At 36.7% G+C, this 13,817-nt stretch overlaps 1 long non-coding RNA gene across 1 annotated transcript; it reads right to left on the bottom strand.

The window, feature by feature from the left end:
• Positions 1–2,761: 2,761 nt before the first annotated feature.
• LOC131546626 (uncharacterized) lies at positions 2,762–4,395 on the bottom strand. The gene is made up of 3 exons (XR_009272757.1): positions 4,211–4,395; positions 3,777–3,934; positions 2,762–3,245 (listed from the first exon to the last, which is right to left on the bottom strand). It is a non-coding gene; the product is annotated as an uncharacterized LOC131546626 (long non-coding RNA).
• Positions 4,396–13,817: the final 9,422 nt, after the last annotated feature.

The following is a 13,817-nucleotide window of genomic DNA, read 5'->3' as shown; positions in this document are numbered from 1 at the left end:
CCTATGGACTTCCGTTCACCCACCACCAGAGGTCACTCGCTCACCACATTGACTGTTGCACTACACTACTGTTGCACGACACCCACGGACAAGATTACCCATCATCCATTGCACTGACGACACACACACTCTGCCGAGTATTGTATGCACGTATCCCTCTCCTAGTGATAGCTACTCTACAGAGCCCTTGTTAGTAATCCTAGTCTTGCATTTCCTGTTTTCCTGTGTTTGTTTTCTAGCCCGTGTTTCCTGAATTAACCCTTTCTGTGCCATTCTGTGTTTCTATTCAGTTCCTGTATTGTCCTGTGTTTTTCACTCCCCTAGTGTCAGCTGCTTTACGGAATGTTTGTTATTTTCTAGTCTGTGTTCCCTGTATTTACCCCTGTCTCACTGTTCGGACTCTGTTTATTCCCTTGCCTGGATTATAGCCTGTGTACCTGGATTATCTCTCTGCCTTGCCCTTTTGAATACTGTTCGCCCATCGTTGACCTTCGCTTGCCCTGGGATTACTCTTTGTCTTGTCCCTGCCATACCTGTTTGCCATTGCTCGACCCTGCCTGTATTTATGACCGTGCCTGTAAATAAAAGCTTGCACTTGGATCCGCACGTCTCATCAGCCCCGTTACACATACAATGAAATACATACTATACAAAAGCACACTTACTTCCATACCTGCCTCCCATCCTCACCTTTTGTGGTCTATCAATTAGAAAGTCCAAAATCAAGTAACAGATGAGATTTGAGACCCCAAGGTCTGTCAGCAAATGATCTTTCCCGGTCAGATGGAAAGAACTATGATCCAGGAAGTGCATCTTTACATATGTTTCACTGTAGTTCAGGTGTTGAATGTATAATGCAAAGCTATGGCCACCGTCCACTGTTTGGTTGGGGTTTTTGGCAAACTTTAGGGGATCAACAGTGTCTGGATACACAGAGTTAATGTATGCAAGTATGAGTTTCTCTAAGCACTTCATGGTGATTGATGGCAATGCTACTGGCTTAAAATCATTGAGAGTACATGTGTCTAATTTCTTAGGGACATGTATGATAATAGAGGACTTGAATAAGCGTGGTACTACTTCTTGCGTAAGAGACTAATTAAAAATGTCACACCTGCCAGTTGCTTGATGCAGACCTTCAGGACTTTAGGTGATACACTCAATGTATATCACATTGAACCTACTTTAACCTTTGATAAGGCCTGTGGATGAATATTGGATAACTATGGACGTCAGTGTATCTTGCCTTGTTGTATAATATTGTGCATGTGTTTGTGGATTAACAATCAGAATTTTTCAGCTGTCATTTGGACCCCAACTAGATGTTTGTTGGTGAGCGTAATCCTCTAAAGAAGTTTCAGATGTAAGAGCTGTATCAATGACCTCTGCTAAACAAATGTTTGTGGAATGTTTTATTTAGGTTTTAAAGCAACATAATCTGTACTTTTGAAAAGATCTCTGTCTCTCTCTTCCTCTCACTAATACTGTTTTATGTTAATGGTAAACACTTTACCAAAGATTGTACAATACTGTGTCAATCCTAAACTGTAATGTTTATTATACAGTTAGGTCCATATATATTTGGACACTGACACAAATCATAATTTTGGCTCTGTATGCCACCAGAACATAACAAAAAAAAAAAAATCAAGATGAAATTGAAGTGCAGACTTTAAGCTTAAATTAAAGGGGTTGAACAAAAATATGACACAGAATGCTATTTTTATGCTATAAATGGAATCACAACCATTTTTTTTTTTCATTTCATACACAGTCCCCCCATTTTCAGGGGCTCAAATGTAATTAGACAAATCATAAATAAAATGTTTTTGTTGAGAATCCTTTGCAGGCAATGACTGCCTTAAGTCTGGAACTCATAGACCTCACCAGAGACATGGCTTTCCTTCTTTGTGATGCTTCGCCAAGCCTTTACTGCAGCTGACTTCAGTTGTTGTTTGTTTGTGGCTCTTTCTGCCTTTAGTTTTGTCTTCAGCAAGTGAAATGCATGCTCAATCGGGTTGAAATCAGGAGATTGACTTGGCCATAGCAGAATATTCCACTTTTTTTACCTTCAAATACTCCTAGGTTGCTTTTGCTGTATGTTTTGGGTCATTCATTTGTACTATGAAGCACCGCCCAATCAATCAATATCCCTATACACTTCAGAATTCTTCTGGCTGCTTCTGTCTTCTGTCAAAATGTTGATTTGGCCAGTCCTACACTCAAAAAATTTAAACGTTGATTTACTTAAAAAAACTTCGTCAAGTGGGTTCCACATAGCTTTGTCAAGTAATCTCAACAAACAAAATGTAAGTTGTATTTACTAAAAAAGTTTGTGTAAAGTTGACAATTTAAATGTCGTATGAACTAAAGAAAACCTAGTAAAGTCACTATTACATATACATAATGTTATGTTGTATGAACTAAAGAAATCCTATTAAAGTCACTATTACATATACATAATGTTATGTTGTATGAACTAAAGAAATCCTAGTAAAGTCACTATTACATATGGATAATGTTGTTGTATGAGCTAAAGAAATCCTATTAAAGTCACTATTAAATATACTTAATGTTATGCTAAATTTACGAACATTTAGTGTGCAATAAACATTTAAGGATTTCAGTTGCTTTGTAATTAGAAGCCATACAAGTGTTCAAGAAAACCATTAAATAATCAGACTTACTATTTTTCAGAAACAAATAGCTTTTTATTTGCAATATAAACAAGTCTTGCACTTGTTTTTTTTTATTCAATAAATTCTACAAGCATGACAATTCGTGTCTAACGCACCCCAAAGTGCTACAGAACTTGACCCTCATAGAAAGGAATGAGGCATGTTTTTTTATACAAAAAAATAAACACAAAAACAATATTGTTTTTCAAACAGCAGTATTGTACTGGAATTAAACTAAACATCAGTTAATTATTCAATAAGTTTATTTTTAAGTACCTGCATTTTGTGTGAAAGTTTGCTTGCATCAAGTTCCAGTAACACCTTTTGAAGAAACTCAAAGGTGTACTTGAGATCACATGGATAGCTAAGATTCAAGGTATATATTACTCCCAAGAGGAGAGCACAAGCCTTGGTGACATCTCGTAGATGCTGAAGCACTTTCACTCCTTCAACAATGATCCCAACATCCAATGGTGGTTGTTCAGGTCCTGCACCTTCAGCTCGGACAATGAAAATTCCAATGACTGTATTAGCCATGTCTCTCTCAGCTTTCTTCAAGTCATTGTCCTAAAACAAACAACAAAAGTTAATTAGTTTTAAAACAGGAAACTTACTTTGACAACAACACGTCCTATATTAATATCATAATGAATAGAATAGGTTTAAAAAAATGACAGTCACTTAAAGGGCTTCTTACACTGTATATGTGGCAAGCGTAATTTTTTTAATATGCGTTTTAGATCACATATATGCTCCCTCTTTTCTGTTGATTCTAACTACAGGAAACATGCGGAATATGCATGCACCCATACTGAATGGGTCCTTAATTTTAGCTTGAACTAATTTAAGTGTGTAATTTAATGTTTTATTTTAATATTAGTTTAAATAAAAATACAACTTAAAGTTTAGAATCAAACTGCCTTATGTTGTGTATGCAATTGTGCACTGAAAATTACCAAATAGCCCCACCTATTAACCCATAGAGTCCAACCAGCACCAATACAAGTATTACCGGTTTGAACTAAGGATAGCATTAGGGGTGTGCGATATCACTATTTTTGATCATGGGCGATTAAATTGTCTCCAAAATATTCATACCTCACAAAGTCGCCACTGTCGTCAGCTCCTCAACGTTCGTCTGTCTTTGGCGCTGCTGCATTTACATACGGTGTGTGCAAAGGGACATCCTGTTTTTTTTTTTTTGTGCGTGTTTGTGCGTTTCACTGAACAATGATTTGTTGACTGAACAAAAACACCTAAAGTTAAAATGACAAGACACGGCCAATTATTTTTTTAAAATATAAATAACTAGTTAAACATATTTTATCCACTGAAAGAAATGACAAAACAGTTGGTTTTTTATATATATATAATTAAGTTAATTTTATGCACTGAAAGAAAAAAGAAAACTCAACCTGCATTTCCAGACTCCGACAAAAACCCATAACGTAAATACTATTTGGTCTTCTACATCAGTTAATTATTTTTGACAGCATTTATCGAGATGTCAACTGATTTCAAAATATTAATACCTTACAAAGTTCCCAAAACATTCGATCTGGTTCGTCTGCCTTTCACAGCTCAGCTTATCTAAAATGAAAAGCACGTATATTCTCTGACATAAACTGACATCTCGACGTAATAAAACTTTTATTGGCAGTATTTTTCAGGATGGAAAATGATTTAAGCAAAATATTCATACCTCACAAATTAAGTCGCCAATGTCGTCATCCCCTCTCAACGACAACGTTCGTCTGTCTTTGGCGCTGCTGCATTTCCATACGGTGTGTGCAAAGGGACATACCGTTTTGGTTTTCTTGTATTTGTGCCTTTCACCGAACAATGATTTGTTGACTGAACAAAAATGTCTAAAGTAAATATGACAAGACACGGTCTTTTGTTGAAATTACTAAGTTAAATTAATTCTATGCAGTTACTTGTGTTTTTAAGTAAAGTGAACAATAAATGATTTAGTAAAACTGCCACCAACCAAGTTCATTTTTTTTTTTTAGTGTAATGTTCCTGCCATCTCTCTGATGGATTTGTTTTGTTTTTGAAGCCCCACAATTATCTGTTTCACTTGTATGGAGAGCTCCTTTTACTGCATGATGTGGGTTCACAGCAACAGCTTTCAAATGCAAATGACACACTTAGAATCAACTCCAGACCTTTTACCTGCTTAATACATGTAGAAATAATGAAAGAATAGCCCACGAAACAGTCCATGAAACAGCTTTTGAGTCAATTGTCCAATTACTTATGGTTCCTTGAAAAAGGGGGAGGTACATATTAAAGAGCTGTAATTCCTTAACCTTTCCTCCAGTTTTGATGAGAATACCCTCAAATGAAAGATCAGAGTGTGCACTTTAAGCCCATTTTAATTATATAACTTATGTTTTGGTCAGCAGCTAAAATAATAAAAATTGTGGCTGTGACCAAATATATATGGACCTAACTGTATGTTAAGTCATTTTAATGAACTTAGGGCCAGATTTACTAAACAGGGCAAATAGCGTTAGACCACAATTCCATAAAATTCCAAAAATTCTGTGGGTTATTTACTAACAATGCTCACATTAAAGAACACAGACGCAGCCAGATCATTTCCATAATGAACAGCACAATCTACCAAGAGCAGCACAAATTACATTTACATTACATTTAGTCTGTAACACTTTCATTAATAAATCATTAACAAACATAATGTTTAACTAATCATTACTTAATATATATTAATATATCTAGAAATATGAGATAATGTGCTTGCTAATGTTAACTAATGAACTTATTAAACATTACCAAATGATTAACAGATCATTATTTAAGGTAAATTGAAATGCTTGCATATGTCATTAAACTTTAAATTCATATGATCATGCATTTTTTTTTTTAATCTTCAAATGATTTTGACTGATGGTTTACAATGATTTAAAGCTTTATTAATAAATCATTAACAAACATTATACAATGCTTAACTGATCATTAGTTAATGTTTACAAAATGTTTTGAAAATCTACAAATGATTTGAACAGAAATTGCACAACAATTACAAGTTTATTTGTTAATGAACACTTGAATGCTCACGTGTCATTAAACTTCAGTTCACATTTTAGCTAATGCTCATTTTTACATTTACAAATGTTGTGAAAATATAGCTTAATTATTTATTATAAGCACTACACAAATTATGCATGTTAATATATTCATTAACTCATAATCACAGTCTTTAAAGGTCATATATTTGGTCTTTGTTTGTTGTGACTTCTACTATTTGTACATCTTAAATCATTTATTAATTATTTGTTAATGTTTTTGCAGTGCCCAATCAAAAGTGGAAACTATTCATCAGTTGTAAATGTTTATAAACATTTACTAATCATTAGTACCCTCAAGTGCAGTCATTTTGATGACAAAAAGTGTCCAAAATAACCTGAATTTATCCTATTTTCAAATTTTTTAAAATCATTTATTAATCATTTGTTCATGTTTTTGCAGTACCCAATCTAAAATTGAGACTATTCATCATTTGTAAATGTTCATAAACATTTACTAATATTTTATTGGCACTGGACTTTTAGCTACAACGTTTGTGTAAAGGGTGGTTAGTTAAGTTTAGCTAAATGCTTAGTAAAGACATTACACACATTGTAATTTGGGTGCAAAACATGTTTTCATTGCCTCAACACATATATTAGTATAATATTGTGAATCATTAAACAGAATATTCCTTGAATCATACATCAAAGGGGAACAACAACAAATTTTCAAGAAAATACTTAATTTATAATTTATCAAAACAATGCAATATAAACAGATTGAATATTGCTCCCTTATAGTAATCAAATTGACCCCTGTACACTGTTGACCCCTTACCCAACCCATACACCAAACCTGTCCGTAACCTTACCCGTATCACACCTCAACAGCAGCAAAAGTGTTGTGCATTAACAAAAGCTTTTTTAATCATTGTATAACATCTGTTAAAATCGTTTGTAGATTTTCAAGTTGTGCATGAATTAGAAGTTTAATGACATCTGTAAGCATTTTAATTTACATGAAATATTAGGTAATGTTTAATACATTTAGTACACATTAACAAGCACATTATTTCATGTTTCTATATATGTGAATATATATTAACTAATGATCCATTAAGCATTACATAATGTTTGTTAATGATTTATTAATGAAAGTTATTATAAAGCGTTACAAAAAAAGAAAACAAATAGATCAAATAGAATTTGAATATAGAGTGCTAGAGTTAGAGGGTCAAATAAAGATGGAAGAGATGTGTTTTTAGCCATTTCTTGAATATGGCTAAGGACTGCTCAGATTGAGTTTGGCGGGTCATTCCATCATTCCATGGGTGTAATGTTGGTAAATTTAACCAGTCACAGCAATCTTATAGTGAAAATCAGTTTTGAGTGAACTTTGCCTAGAGAGACTGTATTTGTTATATAAATCTGCAATAATTACTATCTGAATGAGCAAAGATATCAAATCTTTGTACTTTTTTTTATCATACCTGTTATCTCAATGTGCGTGTTTGCAAGGCTATAATAATAGAATGTCACACAGGTTCACAATGCATTGACATCATAGTAAATTATAGTTGTTAACACTAAAAAGGGCAATACCATAAAAAGACATAACAAAATTAATTTTTTTGCTATTTTTCATCTGTAGTGAACAGTACATTTCAGGGCCCAGTTTATGGCGGGGCCTCTCTCTGACCACATCAGTGGACAAAGGTTTGCTACATTTTGACTGGATTTTGGTGGATTAACATAAGCAAACTATCCAATGCCATCAGATAAAGATGCTAGGAAAACAGCCAGACACCTCTTAGATGTAGGGTTGGGTATCGTTTGGGTTTTTTTCGATACCGGTGCCAAATCGATACTTTTAAAACGGTGCCGGTGCCTAAACGGTGCCTGAACCGATACTTGTTATATATATACAGGTATATGTATATATAAACACACTTTATTTATGCAATTCATGAAGCTCCTGGAAATCCCCAATATGGACAAAGGCATTGCTATTGCTGTAACTGAGTAAACAGAAGATATAAACGTTTTGAATGATAAAACAAATAAATTAAACACTCGACTACAACAATATATAGTTTATCTGTGTTATTCAAGCCATCGCTGGTATTTTCATAATAATTAAGTATATTTATAATCCATTGCTAATTGATGCATTAGTAGACTATGGAACATATTTTCTGCCTCATTCTGTGACAAGAAGCTACATCAGATCACAAAAGGAAGCATTTGACTGCTGTGGACTAAAAAGGTTATAATGTTCTCTTTTGTTGAACAACAGGTTTAAAAACGTGAATACAAGATAATTTTAGTTTTAGGCATTTTAATTTAAGCTAGGGCTGGGCGGTATATTGAGTTACCATGATATAGCGATATATTCTTTACAAGCTTGATACGAGTGCAGCTAAAAAGATATCTAGGGAGGACACAGACTGAACTGCTGCAGAGTAAGTGCATAATACAATTTGTTCTAAACGTGAAAAGCTTTATATGAAGGGCTTTAAAAAAAAACTCGTAAGATATACTAGCCTATAGTTTATAGTTTCAGTTTAAAGCGGCTCTGACAGAAAGGTTGCGTGTGCCGCTGACAGAGACGTGCTGTTTAATGTGTTTGAGACGTGCTGTTTTCCCTTAATGCATACTTACATTTCACAGGTAATGTGAAATTACATATTCTCCATCTGTAAATGTTAGAAAGCCATGGAAATATTTCCATTTTGCTGTCAGAAGTGCGTGAGCTTTTGTTTTGCGATTCTCCGCTAAACTTCACAGACTTCATTTAGAACGAGCGCCGCCGCGAGCACGCGCGCCAAACAGACGGAGCGCAATAACTCTGACTAAAATATACATTTTGCTGAAATATTTGTAGTTGGACAATAAATGTGATATATGCAGAATTTTAAACCTACAAGTAAGTGTATTTGTATGATAGCACTAACTGTAAAGTAATGGGGTAATCAAAACAGCCATTTCTACTCAGTCTGTGCTTTATTTTCATTTTTAGTTCAGTAAATTTAACTTCTGCTTTAAAAGCATTATTTTTGTTTTTAGATTGAAATGTTACAATGTTAGAATGTAATGTGATTTGAACCCTTTTTGCATATAATATATGCCTACATGCTTACATTCACTTTATTTGTTTAATCCAAATACAAAATACCGAGATATACCATATACAACACATCAGCCAAAAGATACCGAGATATGAATTTTTGCTCATATCGCCCAGCCCTAATTTAAGCATGTTTAGCTCAGCTAGTTAATGGAACGCTACCTGCTGCCGTCAGAGCAAGTGTAATTTCTGCATTCACGCGCTCCTCGGATGCTCTCATTTCCCGAGTTGTGCTTTTAAGTAGGAATGTGAAAACAGCACACTTGCATTACTACTACAAAGATTTGTTGGACTAGTATTATTTGAGCTTTCCGACGTGAGTTCGCGTGCATTTTCTCAGTCGGGAAATTATTTTTCACGTGCGGTGCGGGTGATGATGCTTCTTATGTTCTTTTCGGAGAAACAAAGGAAAAATATTTTAATCGATCGCTCAGGCACCGAAATGAGGCACCGAAAGGTACCGGTGCCATATTGGTACCGGGTTTCGGTACCCAACCCTACTTAGATGGCAAGAAGACAGGCTTCTGGTACCAAGCCCGGGAAGGACTGTTTCTGCCCTTCACCCACCTAGAGACGGATTCTTATGGTTTTGGCCTGTGACCGTCATACAAATTCATTAGGACCTCCAAGATGCAGCAGCAGTGGGTGAAACAAAGACTAATAAACTTAAACTAATGCAAACTACAACACACCCATCTTATTCAGAGAAAAAAAGTATTCCCAGTGAGAGCAATGTGTAGTGTAACATCTTACACAAACTCAGCTGTTAATGGACAAATGAATGCATGCATAATAGTTTGATCTTTTTCTATAATTTTGGTCTTAATGTGTTCACAAAATTGCCAAAGGTTGTGATTTGGTAGGTGAATAATGCATCGGTAAAACTTTAGTGACACTTTTCTAATTTGGACTATGCAGTTGGAAAGAAGGGTGTGCCACACCATATTCCCCGCTCTGATGGAAACAGCCAATCACATCACAGGAATGGAGAAGCTCCAAATTGCAATCTCCTCCTAATTGGAAAGGGATAAATGTACCCTTACAAAAGACACTCCTTGTTCTGAGTCTCAGTCCTGTAAGGGGAGAGACAATGGCAGATACATTCAAAGTTCTGAGACTCCAGCTTGCAAGGGTGAGACAATAGCAAATACACAGTTCTGTGTCTCCCACCCAGAGAGACACTAACAGATCACCAAAGTACTGAGTCTCCTGCCTGTTACAGGGAAGGCAGCAACAGACACAACTGTTCGGAGCCTGCAGCCCACTACAGGGAGGCAGCAACAGATACACTCATTCTGAGTATCCGGCATGTCCAGTGAGACACTAACAGATCACCAAAGTTCAAAGTCCCTCATCTAGAGATACAGTATCAAAAAAACCCAATGCTCAGAACTTCTGGCCCATGGGGGAAGAGGCAATAACAGATACCAAGTTCTGAGTCTGACTGCTGCATTTGATATGGTCAATCACAAAGTTCTTATTGCTTGGTTGGAGCAATGCGCAGGTATAAAGGGTAGTGCCTTAAATTGGTTTAAGTCTTATTTTTCTAATCGAAGATTTTCAGTTAATTTTGGAGATAATTTTTCTAGTGATGCTTTTATATAATGTGGGGTTCCTCAGGGATCCATTTTGGCTCCCCTTCTTTTTTTAATATACATGCTTCCACTTGATTCTATTTTCAGGAAATATGGGCTGTCATTCCATTGTTATGCTGATGACACCCAAGTTTATTTGCCCTTAAAATGTAATTCAGATGGTTTGGACACTCTCGTGGCTTGCTTGTCAGATGTAAAGTCCTGGTTGTCTCTAAACTTTCTGAATTTTAATGAAAGTAAAACAGAAATAATAGTTTTTGGTTCTTCAGATTCAATTCATAATCCCAAATTAAATCTTGGTGGGCTGTCCTCTTGTGTGAAGACATCAGTGAAAAACCTGGGTGTTGTCTTTGATGAGTCTTTGAAATTTGATAAGCAGATACAATTGGTTGTGAATGCTATCAAAAGTAAAGTCATTTCTCTCCTTCAAAATTTTTGAAAAAGTAATCCATACCTTTATATCCTCCAGGCTGGATTACTGTAATTCTCTATATGTTGGGATTAGCCAATCAGCTCTTTCCCGATTACAGTTAGTTCAAAATGCAGCAGCCAGACTGCTCGCAGGTACTCGAAAACAGGACCACATCACTCCAATTTTACGTTCTCTTCACTGGTTGCCTGTGCGCTACAGAATTGATTTTAAAATATTACTTATAGTGTACAAATCTCTGAACTGTATGGCCCCATCTTACCTCTCTGACCTTTTGATTGAACATTTTTCCAGTAGATCACTTCAGTCTTCCAATCAGAGACTGTTGTTCATGCCTAGGTCAAAGTATAAGTGTAGAGGTGACCGTGCATTCTCGGTAGTTGCCCCCAGACTCTGGAATAAATTACCTGTCACAATTAGACTTGCTCCCTCTGTATCTGCTTTTAAGTTTAGCTTACAAACGTATCCGTTTGCTAAGGCCTATAATGTGTATTAATACTTTCCTGCCTTACATTTTATTGTTTTATTGTATGTTGTGTACTTTATTTTAATTTTTTTCCCATTTTTCTTTTGCTGTAAAGCACATTGGACAACCATGGGTTGTAATTAATAATGCTATATAAATAAATTTGACATTGACATTGACAACAACAGATGCAGCACGTCCTGACTGAGTCTCCATCCTAGAGAGACAAAGCAGACAGACTGAAGTTTTGAGTCTCTAGCCCAGAGAAGCAGAAGATATACAGTACAGATATTTGCAACAGAGGTTAAGCTCCAGCGGGCAAACCTTCACTTCAAGGTATTTTCGTCTGTGTGTTCCAGGCTAAGAACCTTCTGCACCTACTCCAGAGCCATGGTTTTATTCCAGCTTTTGGGACCCTTTGGTGCTCCAGGAGATCAACGTCCTAGTTTGTTATTAATTGTGTCCATTGTCTTCCATCCGACTGCCACAAGAGGTCGCCGCTTCATCATATTGACTCTTGCACCACACTAACTAGACATACACAGCTGAATTCAATCAGACATGCTACATAAGCCATGGACTTCCTCTTTCTCACACCGAGTATTGTTTAGCGTTTATCACTCTCCTAGGGTTAACTGCCTTACCAAGCCATTCCGTGTTTAGTCTCTAGTATTGTTTAGTGTTTATCACCCTCCTAGTGTTAGCTGCTTTACGGAGCCTAGTTTCTAGTTCTTGTTTAGTCTAGTCTTTTCATGTTGCCTTATTTCCTGTTTCCTGCCTGTGATTAACCCTTGTCTTGGACTCTGTTTGTACTTCATCTGGACTATTGCTCATGTTTCTGGATTACCCCTGTTGTCAAACCCTCTGGATTTTGTTCGCTGACCGATGACCTACACCAGCCCTAGGAATACTCTTTGTCTTGCCTTATATATATCTGTTTGCTGATGCTCGACCCTGCCTGTGTATGACCATGTCTGTGGAAAAAGCTTTGCGTATGAATCTGCACGTCTCACGTCTTGTTTGCCCTGTTACAGAATACTCGGCCACATGAGGATCCAGTGGCTTTTCTAAAGGACCCATTCAACCAGCTGCTCGACCTGCGACAGGGGAGTTTATCTATTGAGGAGTACGTCACCCAATTCTGTGAGTTATCTTATAGGGTACCTTTTGATGAGGTCATATTAAAAGATATTTTCCGTTTCGGACTAAGTGAGCCCATAAAGTCATGGTTACCTGAGGGGAAGTTTAATTGTAGATTAAAGGACTATGCTTTGCTGTGTGCTGGCTCTTTGTTTACTGTGGGTGTTGCGGAGAAGGAACGCAACACCACGTCTGTGACTGAAATGGTGGCTGCACCAGAGCACATTCACAAAATGGCGGCGACAGCGGAGCCTGTTTGCAAAATGGTGGACACAACAGCTCCCCGTCACGTCACAGCTGCCAATCCTGAGTCAGGCCAGGACACCGCAGATCTTCATGAACCAAGTCAAGTCACAGTTGATCGTCATGAATCAAGTCGAATCATAGTTGATCTTCATGAGTCTCGTCAAGTCACAGCTGATCTTCCAAAATCTCGTCAAGTTTCCACTGATCTTCCAGAATCTCATCACATCTCAGCTGATCACCCATTGTCACATCATGACACAGCTGATCGTCAGGAGTCTTGTCAGGTCCTGTCTGTTGCACCCAGATCTTCAAGGTCTTTCAGTATCCCAGTCTGGTAGTGTGAGGGATGCACCGCTGGTGTCTGCATGCACAGCTGGTATCCCCAAATTCACTCACTCTAGTCAAGTCACCTTTATTTATATAGCGCTTTTAACAATACAGATTGTGTCAAAGCACTTAACAGTATCAAATTGGAGGATAGAGTGTCAGTAATGTATAATGAGAAGATTAAACACTCAATTTTCAGTTAAAGGCATATTCACTCTAACCCTTCTGTTCCTGAACTAATTCCCCTGTCTGAAGCGCTTCCCGTGATGGGGATCGCTTTATGTTGCGTTTGGGCTGCGTACACCACCACAGAACTGCCCGAGGTGGCGACGTCCACTTCCACCTCCTAGTGGAAGAAGTCATCGCCACAAGACTGCTCACTCAACCACAGAGAACGTGCTGTAAATATCACTTATCCAAACCTCTTCTGGAGACCTTGGCACTGTTTTATATTATCAGTATATAATTTTCTAATATAGCTGATGTCAGTTAATACCAAATAATGTCTCGATTCATTTGTTTGACACATAATAGGGTTCTTAAAATTGTTTGTTTCAGTTTATCTTCTCAGAAGATAACATAGCTCTGCCATAGAAATATGGCAGAAATCATAATGTCAAAAATCATTGTTATTGCTGACGAGCACCTATCACTAAACTATTTTGCCTCCCTATTGGCAAAAGAATATTATCCACACATCTTTTTAAGACACAAATAATACAAATTCATGAAGTGAAATTTTACAAAACATGATTTTAATGTTTGTACCCCCC

Source organism: Onychostoma macrolepis, chromosome 09 (genome assembly GCF_012432095.1).
Source record: "Onychostoma macrolepis isolate SWU-2019 chromosome 09, ASM1243209v1, whole genome shotgun sequence".
Taxonomy (NCBI): Eukaryota; Metazoa; Chordata; class Actinopteri; order Cypriniformes; family Cyprinidae; genus Onychostoma; species Onychostoma macrolepis.
Note: the sequence above shows the minus strand (reverse complement) of the source record. Positions and strands in the feature narration are given on the sequence as shown.